The sequence below is a fragment of the Vulpes lagopus genome, chromosome 2, assembly GCF_018345385.1.
Source record: "Vulpes lagopus strain Blue_001 chromosome 2, ASM1834538v1, whole genome shotgun sequence".
Lineage (NCBI taxonomy): Eukaryota > Metazoa > Chordata > Mammalia > Carnivora > Canidae > Vulpes > Vulpes lagopus.
The window spans coordinates 121,598,699-121,611,798 of NC_054825.1; the positions used below are offsets into that span (position 1 = coordinate 121,598,699).

General features: G+C 39.4%; 1 long non-coding RNA gene and 1 pseudogene across 5 annotated transcripts in view; both read left to right on the plus strand.

Annotated features, from left to right (window-relative positions):
* Nucleotides 1–13,100, plus strand: part of LOC121485156 — a 151,625-nt gene that overhangs the window by 59,889 nt on the left and 78,636 nt on the right. The window lies entirely within an intron of this gene.
* On the plus strand, nt 6,640–6,745 carry LOC121486009 (annotated as a pseudogene).

Genomic DNA, 13,100 nt, shown 5'->3' on the forward strand with positions numbered 1-13,100 from the left:
ATAATTCTTTTGTCATATGCTAGGGCTATAACAAGCCTTTCATCCATTTATACTATATTTATGTTTTGGAACTTGTTTCTCCCATAGTAGTCTTTTCAATCTCCATAAAACAGCTAGAATTCAAATTAGAAAAATTCATTGGATGTCTTCTTAGTTGGTTCTTTGTAGCCTTTGATATTTTTATTCAAAAAATCATATTTATTCTAGAAAAATTAGTGAAAGTAAAAAAAAGAGATAAAGAAAAAGGTAAAAAAAATACACCCTAATCCCAATATATATATATATACATATATATATTTTTTAAAGATTTTATTTATTTATTCATGAAAGATACAGAGAGAGAGAGAGGCAGAGACATAGGCAGAGGGAGAAGCAGGCTCCAGGCAGGGAGCCTGACATGGGACTTGATCCTGAGACCACAGATCACGCCCCACCCAAGCCAGGGTCAGGTGCTCAACCGCTGAGCCACCCAGGCATCCCCCAAAATCCCAATATTAATGATTTCTTCTTAGTTGGTTTTTATAGCTTTCTATTTTTAATTTTAAAAAAGCATACTTATTCTAGAAAAAGCAAAGTAGTTTTAAAAAAAAGTAAATAAGGGGCCCCTAGGTGTCTCAGTGAGTTAAACATCTGACTTGTTTGAGCTCAGGTCACGATCTCAGGATCCTGAGATCAAGCTCCATGTCTGGCTCCACGCTGACCATGGAGCCTGCTTAAGATTCTCCCTCTCCCTCCCTGCCTCTCACCCCTGCTCTCTCTCTCAAAAAGAAAACGAAAAAAAGAAAAGAAAAGAAAAAAGCAAATAAGTAAGAAAAATAAAAAAGAAAAGGAAAGATAATACACTGATAATCCCTTTATAGAGAGAAATATGACTAACATATTTGAGTCTGTCCTGGGCTCTTTTTATATATAGTGTACAAAATATAATAATATGCACTCAATTTTATAATCTGTGCTTTTTTTTCTTTTCTTTTTTTTTTTACTCACAGGCCCACTGTGAGCAAGTTGATTTACTTTAACAGAAGTAAGCCAACAGATGGGAAAAACCTGTGTGCCACATAGAAGTGAAGGAGAATCCGTTCAGAGAGAACAGGGAGACATAGAGAATAATAAGACTGGTAATAGATGAGAGAGCAAGGAGGAGGGGGCTTTGGATACCTGGGAGATGCTGGATTGGCTCTTCTTTCCTCAGGAACACGCAGATGCCTGCAACAGCTTGCTCTTTACCCTGCTGGGATCAAGAGACCCAGTCAGCATGGAAGCCAGTGGCAGACTTTCTCCATGCTTCTATTTTATGCACCTGGTGACCACCCTGTGTGTACAGCAGGGGATCCTCAAGAGTACATTCTGAACACCTAATATATATACTTTCAGAATTCATCTTCATAAAGATTCCACTGATGTTTTATTGGAGGACTGAATTGAAAGAACCAATACCTATTACAATATATCTTTTTCTTTTTTTTTCCTTAAAATTTTTTATTGGAGTTCAATTTGCCAACATATAGCATAACACCCAGTGCTCATCCTGCCAAGTGCCCCCCTCAGTACCCATCACCCAGTCACCCTCACCCCCCGCCCACCTCCCCTTCCACTACCCCTTGTTCCTTTCCCAGAGTTAGGAGTCTCTCATGTTTTGTCACCCTCACTGATATTTTCACTCATTTTCTCTCCTTTCCCTTTATTCCCTTTCACAAATTTTTATATTCCCCAAATGAATGAGACCATATAATGTTTGTCCTTTTCTGATTGACTTATTTCACTCAGCATAATTCTCTCCAGGTCCATCCATGTAGAAACAAATGGTGGATATTTGTCATTTCTAATGGCTGAGGAACATTCCATTGTATACATAGACCACAGCTTCTTTATCCATTCATCTTTCAATGGACACCGAGGCTCCTTCCACAGTTTGGCTGTTGTGAACATTGCTACTATAGACATCGGGGTGCAGGTGTCCTGGCGTTTCACTGCTCTGTATCTTTGGTCTTTTTCTTCTAAAAATATCACATCTTGGGACGCCTGGGTGGCTCAGTGGTTGAGTGTCTGCCTTCGGCTCAGGTTGTGATCCCAGGGCCCTGGAATCAAGTCCTGCCTCAGGTTCCCCGCGGGAGCCTGCTTCTCCCTCTGCCTATGTCTCTGCCTCTCTCTGTGTGTTTCTCATGAATAAATAAAATATTTTTAAAAAATAAAAATAAAAATATCACTTCTCAAATTGAAGTCCATATAATCGGCTAATATGACATTTTTCCAACCTGAATGAAGACACTAGTCTATTAAACTTGAGCTTAATAGTATATTTTCAATGAAAAGTAACTAACCCAACATTCACATTGGGCAATTTAATTTAATTTAGGTTGGCCAAGGAGAAAAAAATTAAAAAAAAAAAATCCCCATAACTTACTAATTTCAAGAATGAAAATGATGTTATTCTATAGACACAAAATGATAAGAAAATATTATAAACAATTCTATGCTGATAAATTCAACAACTAGAGAAGTTAAGTGGGATTGATTCTAGTTAAAAATGGTAGATGTACAGAAAGGAGGGCATTTATTTGTTTTAAACCCAAAGAAACTGAAAGGGAAGGGAAGACTAAAAGACCAGAAACAACGGAAGGATCTCATTTTGAGTGACTTCCCAATAAATTAAACAATGGATCATTGGCCCGGGATGAAGTAGGAAGAGTGCTGGTAATAGGAATTATTTTTCTAACAGCTAAGACTAGATTTCCTTCTTTAATGGAAAGGCAACTGATTATTGAGATAAAAAAAAATGCAGGGGCATCTGGCTGGCTCAGCCCATGGAGTCTCTGACTCTCGATTTGGGCGTTGTAGGTTTGAGCCCCACCGTGGGTGTAGAGATTATTATTATTATTTTAATCTTGAAAAAAGGGGCACCTGCGGGGCTCAGTGGTTGAGCATCTGCCTTTGGCTCAGGTCATGATCTCAGGGTCCTGGGATCGAGCCCGCATCGGGCTCCCCACAGGGGCCTACTTCTCCCTCTGCCCGTGTCTCTGCCTCCCTCTCTGTGTCTCTCATGAATAAATAAATAAAATCTTTTTTAAAAAAAAAGCAGAAAAGGCATCCTTACATAATCCTTACAGGACTGATGATACAGAAATCTCAAAATTGGATGGGGAAAACCTTCCTCCCAGCCAGATATTACCAGTGATGTGTAGCAAAATCTTGCATGACTTCTGGCATCTAAGCAGCACAGTATCATATTGCAGCCTGATTTTTTTTTCTGCTGAAACATTGTAGTTAGAGGTTTGGATTTTACAATTCTAATCTGTTTCTGAAATGATTTCTGAAGGATTTTTACAAACAAGGCAGTTTGTTAAAGGAGTCGGTGTCTGGATGCTAAAAGGAAAGCTAAAAGGTTATATTTTCTACATTTCTGGCCAGCTGGGACATTTCTGTCACCTGGTCTTCCTAAATGCCTAGTGGCAAGTGTATTTTAATTAACGGAAGCTAAAACTGGGACCCACATGACCCATTTCACTGAAGCCCCTCACTTACCTTACAGGTGAGAAAGTCACACATCTGTCAGCTCACAGATGTTGAGTGATTGGCACATAACTAGTTAGTGACAGACCCATAATTTAAAAGTCACATCAAAAAAAATAAAAAATAAAAAAAATAAATAAATAAAAGTCACATCATCTATGCCTACTAAGTGTTCTGTGCCCAATTTTGTGCCAAGTGCCTTAGTTCACAAGAAACTCTGATGAGAAAACAGTGTCAACAAAAAGTCTTTTCCACTTTTCGTTTCTCCTGGTAAAACTGAGAGCCCGAACTGAGAGCCCTATCACAGCTCGACGGGTAGATTCGTAGAAAAACACATGGGCAAGACCATGCAAACAGCCCACACTCTTGCACATTGGCTTCTGACTCTGGGAAACTCAACACTGGTTTAAAAAATGTAGGTTTTTCTCCTTGGTGGCCCTGCAACCCTATACTTCCTTTTTCTCAGGCAGCTCTGCCTTAAAAAATCACACATCTGGAGTACTCCCGGGCTCAATGCACCAGACCTAACTCGTTTCCCACTCATAAATGGGCTCCCATAAGACCCGTGTTTTTCCAACTGAGGATCGTGACCCATTAGTGCACCATGAAATCAATTCAGTGGGTCATAACTGACGTGTTTTTTTAATTATATAAAATAGAGTGCATTCTCTCCTCTACCATTCGACCTCCACTAATATTTTAGGCTTGAAGGGGATTTTCTTTGACTTATATTGGGTAGCCTCGAGGAGAGGTAGTCTCTTTTCGTCCTGATTTTGTGTGTGTTAACATCCATTCTAGGTTTAGCTTACTAGGATCCCCATAAATCCTGACCAAGAAAAGTCCCTTGTAGAGGGTCCTTAAAAGAAGAGAACCTGCTTCCCTATGCACTCTTTATGCAATAATTAACTCAGGGTGCTGTCGCAGTCCTTCCAACTTGCTCCTTGCCAGGGGGCCCAGAAGCTGTGGACCTCGCAGGTAAATCGCACCCAATTGAATTCCTGCCTCTTCTGTGCAAATCAGAGTCCAAGTGTCTCCTCAGAGCCTCATGGGCTCTTTGAAGCTTTAGCTGCCAGAAAACATGGGTCTGAGAGGATGAGAATCAGCTGGAGTTCAAGAGTCAGTCCCACTCCCTCCCCATTGGAAAACCACATTGAAATATTTGTCTTCTGTGCTTTGTTCCTAAAGCAAACACTATTTAGCTAAGTATGGTGTAAAGGGTTGCCATTTGCCACAACCGATAAATAAACTGGTAACCACAATGATGAGGGAGGAGTGGGGGTATTTTGTGGTCTTGGGGGGAATTGAAAGCTCTCTTTCACTGGAGACAGGCTACAAAAGACAAAAAAATCATCAAAACAAGGAAATAAGTTGTTGTCTTAGAATAGAATCTTTGTTGGCTGCTGTGGGGGAGCATATTTGTATTTTTAGATGATTGCTCATCAGCAGGTAAAAGAATGTGTTGCATTATTTTTCTGATAAAGAGATTAAAGGTGGAAGTATGACTCAAGTTTCATTTTCCCATTTTCTTTCATTTAATAATCTGTTTTAAGAAATTGTATTTTGGAGCCTAATACATACGGAAAAAATAGATGACTAGCTTTTCCTGGTCAAAGCAAATTTCAAAGGGACAAAACTTTTTTTTTTAAGATTTTACTTATTATTTACTTAATATTTTACTTATTCATGAGAGACACAGAGAGAGAAGCAGAGACACAGGCAGAGGGAGAAGCAGGCTCCCTGGGGGGAGCCCGATGCGGGACTCGATCCCAGGATTCTGAGATCAGGCCCTGAGCCAAAGGCAGATGCTAACTGCTGAGCCACCCAGGTGTCCCCAAAAGGGGCAAAATTTAAAAACAAAGTACTAAATAAATGATGCTGTGGGCTCAGATAAATCTAAAAATTTAGCTGTGTATAGTAGTTGCAGGTAATCTAGAAGATTAACTTGCAAGTCTTTTCTTTCTTTCTTCTTCTTCTTCTTCTTCTTCTTTTTTTTTTTTTTTTTAAGATTTTATTGATTGATTTGACAGAGAGAGAGAAAAAGCCCATACACAGGGGGAAGGGCAAAGGGAAAAGCAGACTCACCGCTGAGCAGGCTCGATTCCAGGACCCCGGGATCATGACCTGAGCTGAAGGCAGGCACTTAACCCACTGAGCCACCCAGGCGCCTCAAGTCTTTTCTATTTATGTAAACTTTTGGTTTCATGGGGATTTGGTGAAATTTGCTTTATTTGTACCTAGAGACATACAGATGAGTGCTAAAGAATTGCACCAAATAATTTTCACAGTATCAATGAATCAGGGGCATATCTAAATTTACATTCAGTTGTCTAAAATACAAAAATATGATCTTGGCAATATTTGTGTATTTTATCCATGTGTACCAGATATGTTTGAAAAGAAAAATAAACTGGAAAGAAAAAGTTCAAGTTCCATTTATATTAAAAACTTTTTGCATCATCTACGATCGAAATATGATTGTAAACTACGTGGGATTGTGGTAGTGTGGAGTAGCATGATTATCTCAAATGACCAGAAGTCATCTATAATGACATCTATAATACCCATAACTTAAAACAATCTTAAATTTTTGTCCAAATATAAAATTCTCAAGGTTTAAAAAGGAAAAGTCAGTGCTGTGTCTATATATACCCTTCATAATTTGATAGATTTATTTAATTACTCCTTTCAGTTCCTTTTAATTGAGAGATTTAAGCATCTCATATTTTTGTCTATTTATAAAAATGCATATACAACATTTTGGTGTATATTCTCTCAGTCTTTTGTACTTTTAATATCTACATGTTTGCATATGGAATATATATATATTTATGATCATACTCACTTTATAGTGTCTTGAAAATATATCATAATTATTTGCCCATAGCAGTGGAAATTGTCAGAAATGCAATTTTAAGGGTTATATTTCATCATGTAGATCTGCCCTAGTTCATTTAACCATTCTGCTGTGTTATTGGGCAGTTAGTTGTTTCCAATCTCTTTTAAATAATGTGTAATGAATGCATTTGGTTAGGAATTCTTGGATTTTTCTCCCATTAACTTTTTAGAAAGAATTCCAGACAATGAAAATACTGGGGCAAAGCTATTTTCCCCATTGATTAAAGGTACTTTATTATTTCTCAGCCTTTTAGCTAAGAGCAAGGGTAGTATCTGTTCTTATCAGTTTGATTTAAGATACTTTATCATATACTAGATTCTTAGATATGATCAACACCAAGGCCTATACATTCTGTCACATTGATTTATCCATTGATTTTACCACTATGTTAAATTTTTATATAAAGTTTTAACATCTAATAAAGCAAGTTCCTGCTCAGTTACCCACCCTCCTTTTGGCTGAGATCATCTCTTTAGTGTTTTAAAAAAAGTTTAGAATAATTTTTGGTGTTCTAAAACCATACAATTTTTTAAGGAGGTGGGATTTTTATTGGAATTTGGATTAACCATGTAAATTAATTTGGGAAAAATTAGTATTTCTATGATATATCTCTTCAAGTAGCAAAACTTTCTTTTGCATTTCAAGAAATACTTGCGTTTTTTTTTTAACATAGATCTCACACACTTCTTGATACAGTATTAGTAGGTTGTTTTACTATTAGATTGTTAGACTTTTATGCTTCATATGTTTATTATCAGAATTATTTTATAACCACTTATAATTGGCACATAGCTTTGTTAATTATTAAATTATCTTGGATTTTCTCAAAAAAATCACATTCTCTCGGGCACCTGGATGGCTCAGTAGTTGAGCATCTGCCTTGGGCTCAGATTATGATCCTGGGGTCCTGGGATCAAATCCCACATAGGGCTCCCTACTGGGAGCCTGCTTCTCCCTCTGTCTATGTCTCTTCCTCTCTCTGTGTCTCTCATGAATAAATAAATAAAATCTTTTTTAAAAATCCATATTATCTACAAATTATGATTTACTTATTCAATGACAAATATTAAGCATCTACTCTATGCCAGCCAGAACTTCTAAGCACTGGGCACCCTATACTGGGGGGAAATGTATAGATTATGGGGGTTATGTTTCTAGCAGGAAAGAACATTTATCCAAGTTTTACTAGAATAACATAGAAGTTAGGTTAGAGAGTGCTTACAGCAAGTGAGCAAAGAAGAGGCAACTAAAAAACAAGAGCAAGTACTAAAATTTTTGACAGAGCAAAAAGCCTGATCAAAAAAGGATCTACTACATAAAGAAGTTGAAGTAAGTCAGGAAGAGTAGTAGTCAATAAGATTTTCAAAATATATGATGAGAAGCCAGATAATTGGGGTCTTTATGAGCCATAGTAACACCCTGGAGTTTTTATGTGGAGCAAGTTGGAAAAGTATTGGAATATTTTGAGTAATAATAATAATAATAATAATCTGAAATGCTTCAAATAGTTATGGTTTGGCTGCTGTTGTGAGAACAGGTTTAAGAGGAGGGAAGTAAGGAGATCAGTTCGGAAGCAGAGCAGAAGCTGTGGTTCTCCCTCCATGGAGTGAGTCTTGGTTCACTGCAAAGGCACCTGTGGATGGCTCTCATATATACTGACTACTTCCTGTTTCTTTGCTTGAGAAGGGCAGCAGGGAGTACCAGGGAGTTCTACTTAGAATTGACCCACAAAGAATGGGAAAGAGAGTTGGTGCATTAAAGACGCTGGTTTCTCTCAGTGGGACCGGTCTGAGGTGTGCTCTGCAGAGTCTCAGAGGGTCCCCAGCAGAACTGAGCTCCCATGTCTCAGAGTGGGATCTCACTCTTCAATGAGGGTCCATCCACTTTCCCTAGTCCATTTTCCATCTACTTGCCATGCTTCCCGGGAGCACCCTCCTAGAGGTGGCTTTTGGGAGAATCCAAACCAAGATAGGGGGCTATCATAGTAATCCAGGCAAGACAGGATAACAACATGGACCACCGTGGATCCTTCAAGTGGGAATAACTGATTTCTGCTGATTATACTGTAAAGAAGAGCTGAAAGCATTGCTGATACATTTAATGTCAAATGTACAAGAGGAAGAGGAATCTAGATGACTTTTTGTCTGAGCAATTGGAAGGATAAGGTATCCACTAACTAAAATGGAATAGTGTCATCCATCTGGAAGAAACCTAGTATATGGTGTGAGGTAGCAGTAGGTTTTGTTTTTGTTTTTGTTTTTATATATGAGTTTCCAGTTGATCCAGCACCATTTACTGCCAAGACCCTCCTGTGCACATCATCCTGCAGTATCCCTTTTGTCAAAAATCAAGTGACTGTAAATGTGGTTATTTGTCCATACTTGCTATTCTGTTCCATTAGCCTATATGTCTATTCTTACACAAATATTCCACCTTCTTATTTTCTATAAATTATAAGTCATTATATTCATCAGTGTAATTCCTCTAGCACTGTTCCTGAAAATTATTTTTTATAACTTTATAATATCTTCAAAATTCATAATAAATCCTAGTATCTGGCATGTAATTCCCTCAACTCTATCCTTTTTGAAGATTACTTTTATAACTTTATAATAATTTTAATAATTAATGGTGTAATCCCTTCTTTTCTGTGCCTCTTGAGGTTACTCAGACCTATTTAATTTTGTCAAAATTTAGAAGCAGCTTATCACCCCCCACACACACACACAGAGCTGAAATTACCAGATTTATGTTGAATCTTTAAAGCAATTTGGGGAGGGACACCTGGGTGGCTCAGCAGTTGAGTGTCTGCCTTCGGCCTAGGGCATGATCCCAGAAGTCCTGGGATCGGGTCCCCCCTCGGGCTCCTTGCATGGAGCCTGCTTCTCCCTCTGCCTGTGTCTCTGCCTCTTTCTGTGTATCTCTCATGAATAAATAAATAAAATTAAAAAAAATCAATTTGGGGAAAATTAACAATTTTTTAAAATATTGCACTTTCTAAGCTAGAGAATTATTTTTTAAAGTATGGAGCCCAAAGCAGGACTTAAACTCATAACCCTGACCTGAGCCAAAATCAACAGTTGGATGCTTAACCAACTGGGCCACCCAGATGCCTTGCAAGTGATAACTGCTTGATAGGGTGGCCAGAGTGAAGCACTGCTGGTGTGATAGGCTCACATGTCCCTAAGAGGCAAATGAACTATTGTGTCAATTGTTAGTCAGAGCATCTTGACTGGGATGGGAATTACAGGTGTGGATAAGGGTGGAGGGATGAGCCATGGGAGTCAATGCCAAGAAAACAAGATGGAAACAAGAGATCAGTGTGAACTCGGAAATTAATGGGAAAAGAATGGGAAGCTGTGATGAATCCAGGAGCCAGAGAACAGATGAGGGAACACTAGGAACTAAATGGATTTAGTCTACCAAGAAACAGAGCCAGTCAGACACAGAGCCCAAGAGAAAACTCAGGGGCTGAATTTGTCAGAAGAACCAGAGATGGGGATCCTCCTCATGAATTGAGTCTACCTGTGGGTCCACAGGGCAGAGGCTCTTTGCAGCATACGCGTGACCTGAAATTCTAGCCAGTGTTCCCATGGTTCACAAGTCTATTGGAGTGAATCTGGCCTTTATTCGTTCCATTGATGAGTCATAAATGTAAGTTTGGGTGCTTCCCTGCCTCTAACAGGTCACCTAACTATTGCTCAGTTTCAATGACTATGATGTCTCTTCTGTGAAACGAGCAGTTCTTTTTCTTTAAAATGGTCCTTTCTCCAATCACGAGCCCTCCAATTGAGCACACATTATTAACTTCCATTTCCCCCATATTATGTTCTGCAATAGGAGGGGAAAAAAATCTAGTGGGAAAGGCGAAAAATAAAGCTGTGAACTCCATTCTCACCATGTATTATTTTTATAAACAATGAAAGCAGACTTCCCACCCTACAACTACAAGTGTTTCAATAAGCAAACTCTTTTCCCTTTCATTTTTCAAAGTCTCTATGGTACAGGCTGTGGTGTGTCAGACACCAGAGGTAGTCCTGTGCCAGACACCAGTTTGGCCCACACAGGCTTCAGCTGTCAACTTGTCTACAAGGAGATCTTGGCACTCTATGCTCCCGTGTCAGGCCCAGTGTCACACCAGCCACCTCCCCTTACTGGGGAGCAAGCTGGGAGGGAGCATCTGTCCTGAGCCCAAGCATGTGAGATGGAGAATGAGTGGCAAGGTGTGACACTCACTATAGCTTTCTCTCCCCTGGCTGGGGGCCTGCAGAATCCAAGACAGTAAATCCCACTATGGCGTGTGCATGGGACACAGAAGTCAATGCACTGAGGACTTCTCAGGTGTGTGCGATGTTTCACATTCTTCAACTTGATAAAATACTTGAAAAGAATAACAAAACTTTGTTTTTAAAAGCTCATGCCACTAGTCAGGCATCCGTCTTCCATTCTTGCTGGAATTGCAGGGAAATAAATCACTCTTTTATCACTATTCCCTCAAATAATTGATATGTTTTTTAAAAAAACACAAAACAAAACTTGCATGATAGTTTCACTATTTCAATTACACCAAGGGGAAGGTCGCATGGAAAACAAATGTAATCCAGTGTTGATAGTAAAACTAACAGGTCATGTGTTTGCCAGAAAAACTATATAGTTTTAGGAACGATATAAAATAAAATAAGAGGAATTTTGAATGGTTCAGCCAACGATTGCATGGATTCAAATATAGTTCAGGTTATGTCATGTTTCCAAAACGGAAAATATTTGTACTTTTTTTTTTTTTTAAGATTTTATGTATTTGAGAGAGAGAGAGAGAATACACTCAGTCACAGGCAGTGGGGAGCAGCAGAGGGAGAGGGACAAGCAGGTTCCCCGCTGAGCCAGGAGCCCAGATGAGGGGCTTGACTGGGCAGGGGGAGCTGGGCAAAAGAAGGCTTGAGGAGATGGGGGTGCATCTCCCCATGATTGTCCTGGAGCTCCAAGCGGGGCTCAATCCCAGAACCATGAGATCATGACCTGTGTTGAAGCAGATGCTTAACAAACTGAACCCCCAAGTGCCCCAGAAAATCCTAGTTCAACAGAATTTTGAAATAATGCAATTTCCATGGGAAGTGGCTACATTCCTTCCCCATCCACAATGTGTTGATGACATTCCACTGCATCAGAACTGGCCATGACAGAGGCTGAACAGAGGGCTTTCCATGAAATTTGTCCCAGTAGTCTCTTCAAAGTCCTACCTGCTTTTGATCGTTCCTTTACCATCTTACCAGGCATTGGAATTCTCATTAGAATACCTTGTTTACACTAAGGCATTATCTCCAAACTCTTAAAAAATCACAGAAATCATGAAATCATGATGTCAGAAGCTACTGTCCAGAATGGGGAAGAGGCTTAGATCTTATCCTATTTGCATGCTAACGAGTTAGCCAGTCACAGTTTCTTGGATGATGGCAGAAGACAGAAGACTTGGGGCATAGACAAGGAACTCACAGACAGAGCAGTGGTCGGTATTTGCTCTGGGTCCCTGAGCTCCAGTTCTCACCAGGCAATGAGAACAGGGCCAAGTCCTACTTGAACATGCACACTGGATACGTTGGAGATTCCCAAGCTTAGAGAACCAGAATATTTTATAATGGGCAACGACCCTGTCTTCCCTTTGCTATGAAAGGAGAAACCATTTTTATTATACGACAGAAAATAAACAAACCTTGCTCTAGAAGGAGACACTACATCTGCTTGCCAAGGCTATTCCTGTAGACGGAAAGGCAAAAAGATAGTTTTGAACAAAAGGGCCTGTATTAACTGTTTTGTGGCTTCTGTAACTTGATGCTTTAACATCTTCAAGATGAATGCCAACTACTTTAGGTAAACAGTTGAGATTTGGGCTCACCACCGGGACTGCCCATACTCTGAGCCCTACATGAGTTTGCAAAAGCATCACTTTTAAATGTGGTTCATCAATCCTGGAGCATCCTTCCTTGCTTTGCTTCCTCCTCCCTGTGGAAGTCACAATAGAAGTGGTTGCCTGCAGTTCCTCTCTCCTTCCCTGCCTCATGACTGACCCTGGTATTTCTCCCTGGGGCCCTGCGTGGCGTGCCACGTTTTCCCTGGGGGAGAGCATCATAAACTTTCATGACTCCAAGACAGCTGTCTCTTTGATCTGTGTATGCCCTGACTACATACCTAAATTAAGACCAAGTTATGATTAAAACACAATCCGTAACTGTAGCTCAAAACATGCAAACACATTAGAAGTCCACGGAGAGCTGTCTTCCAAAAATTCCATCTTTAAGGTTATTGATTCAAAGATGCATAAATGCCCAAATCCTTTCTAAGAGAACTCCCACAAAGCAACTCAGTATATCTTTTAAACACTTCAAACAGTCTTAATGTTATCTGCGATTCTTGCTTGCTTGGCCTTCTCTTATGCCTTGGGTCCGACAAGAATGTATATATTTGAAGGCCATTGACATGTACATTGCCCAAGCCTCTTCTCTGCTACTTTTCTCACTCCCAGAAAGTTTCTTTGCATCATTTGATTATCTCCAGTTTCCTCAACCATCCTGGTGATGTCCTGCTAAATGTAGTCTGCTTAATATACTGCTCCAAAAATATTTTAAGTTCAGTATGAATAAACAGCTCTGAATAAATAGAATAAACTTCTAACTTATTTTTTTGCATTCTATATGGGCGT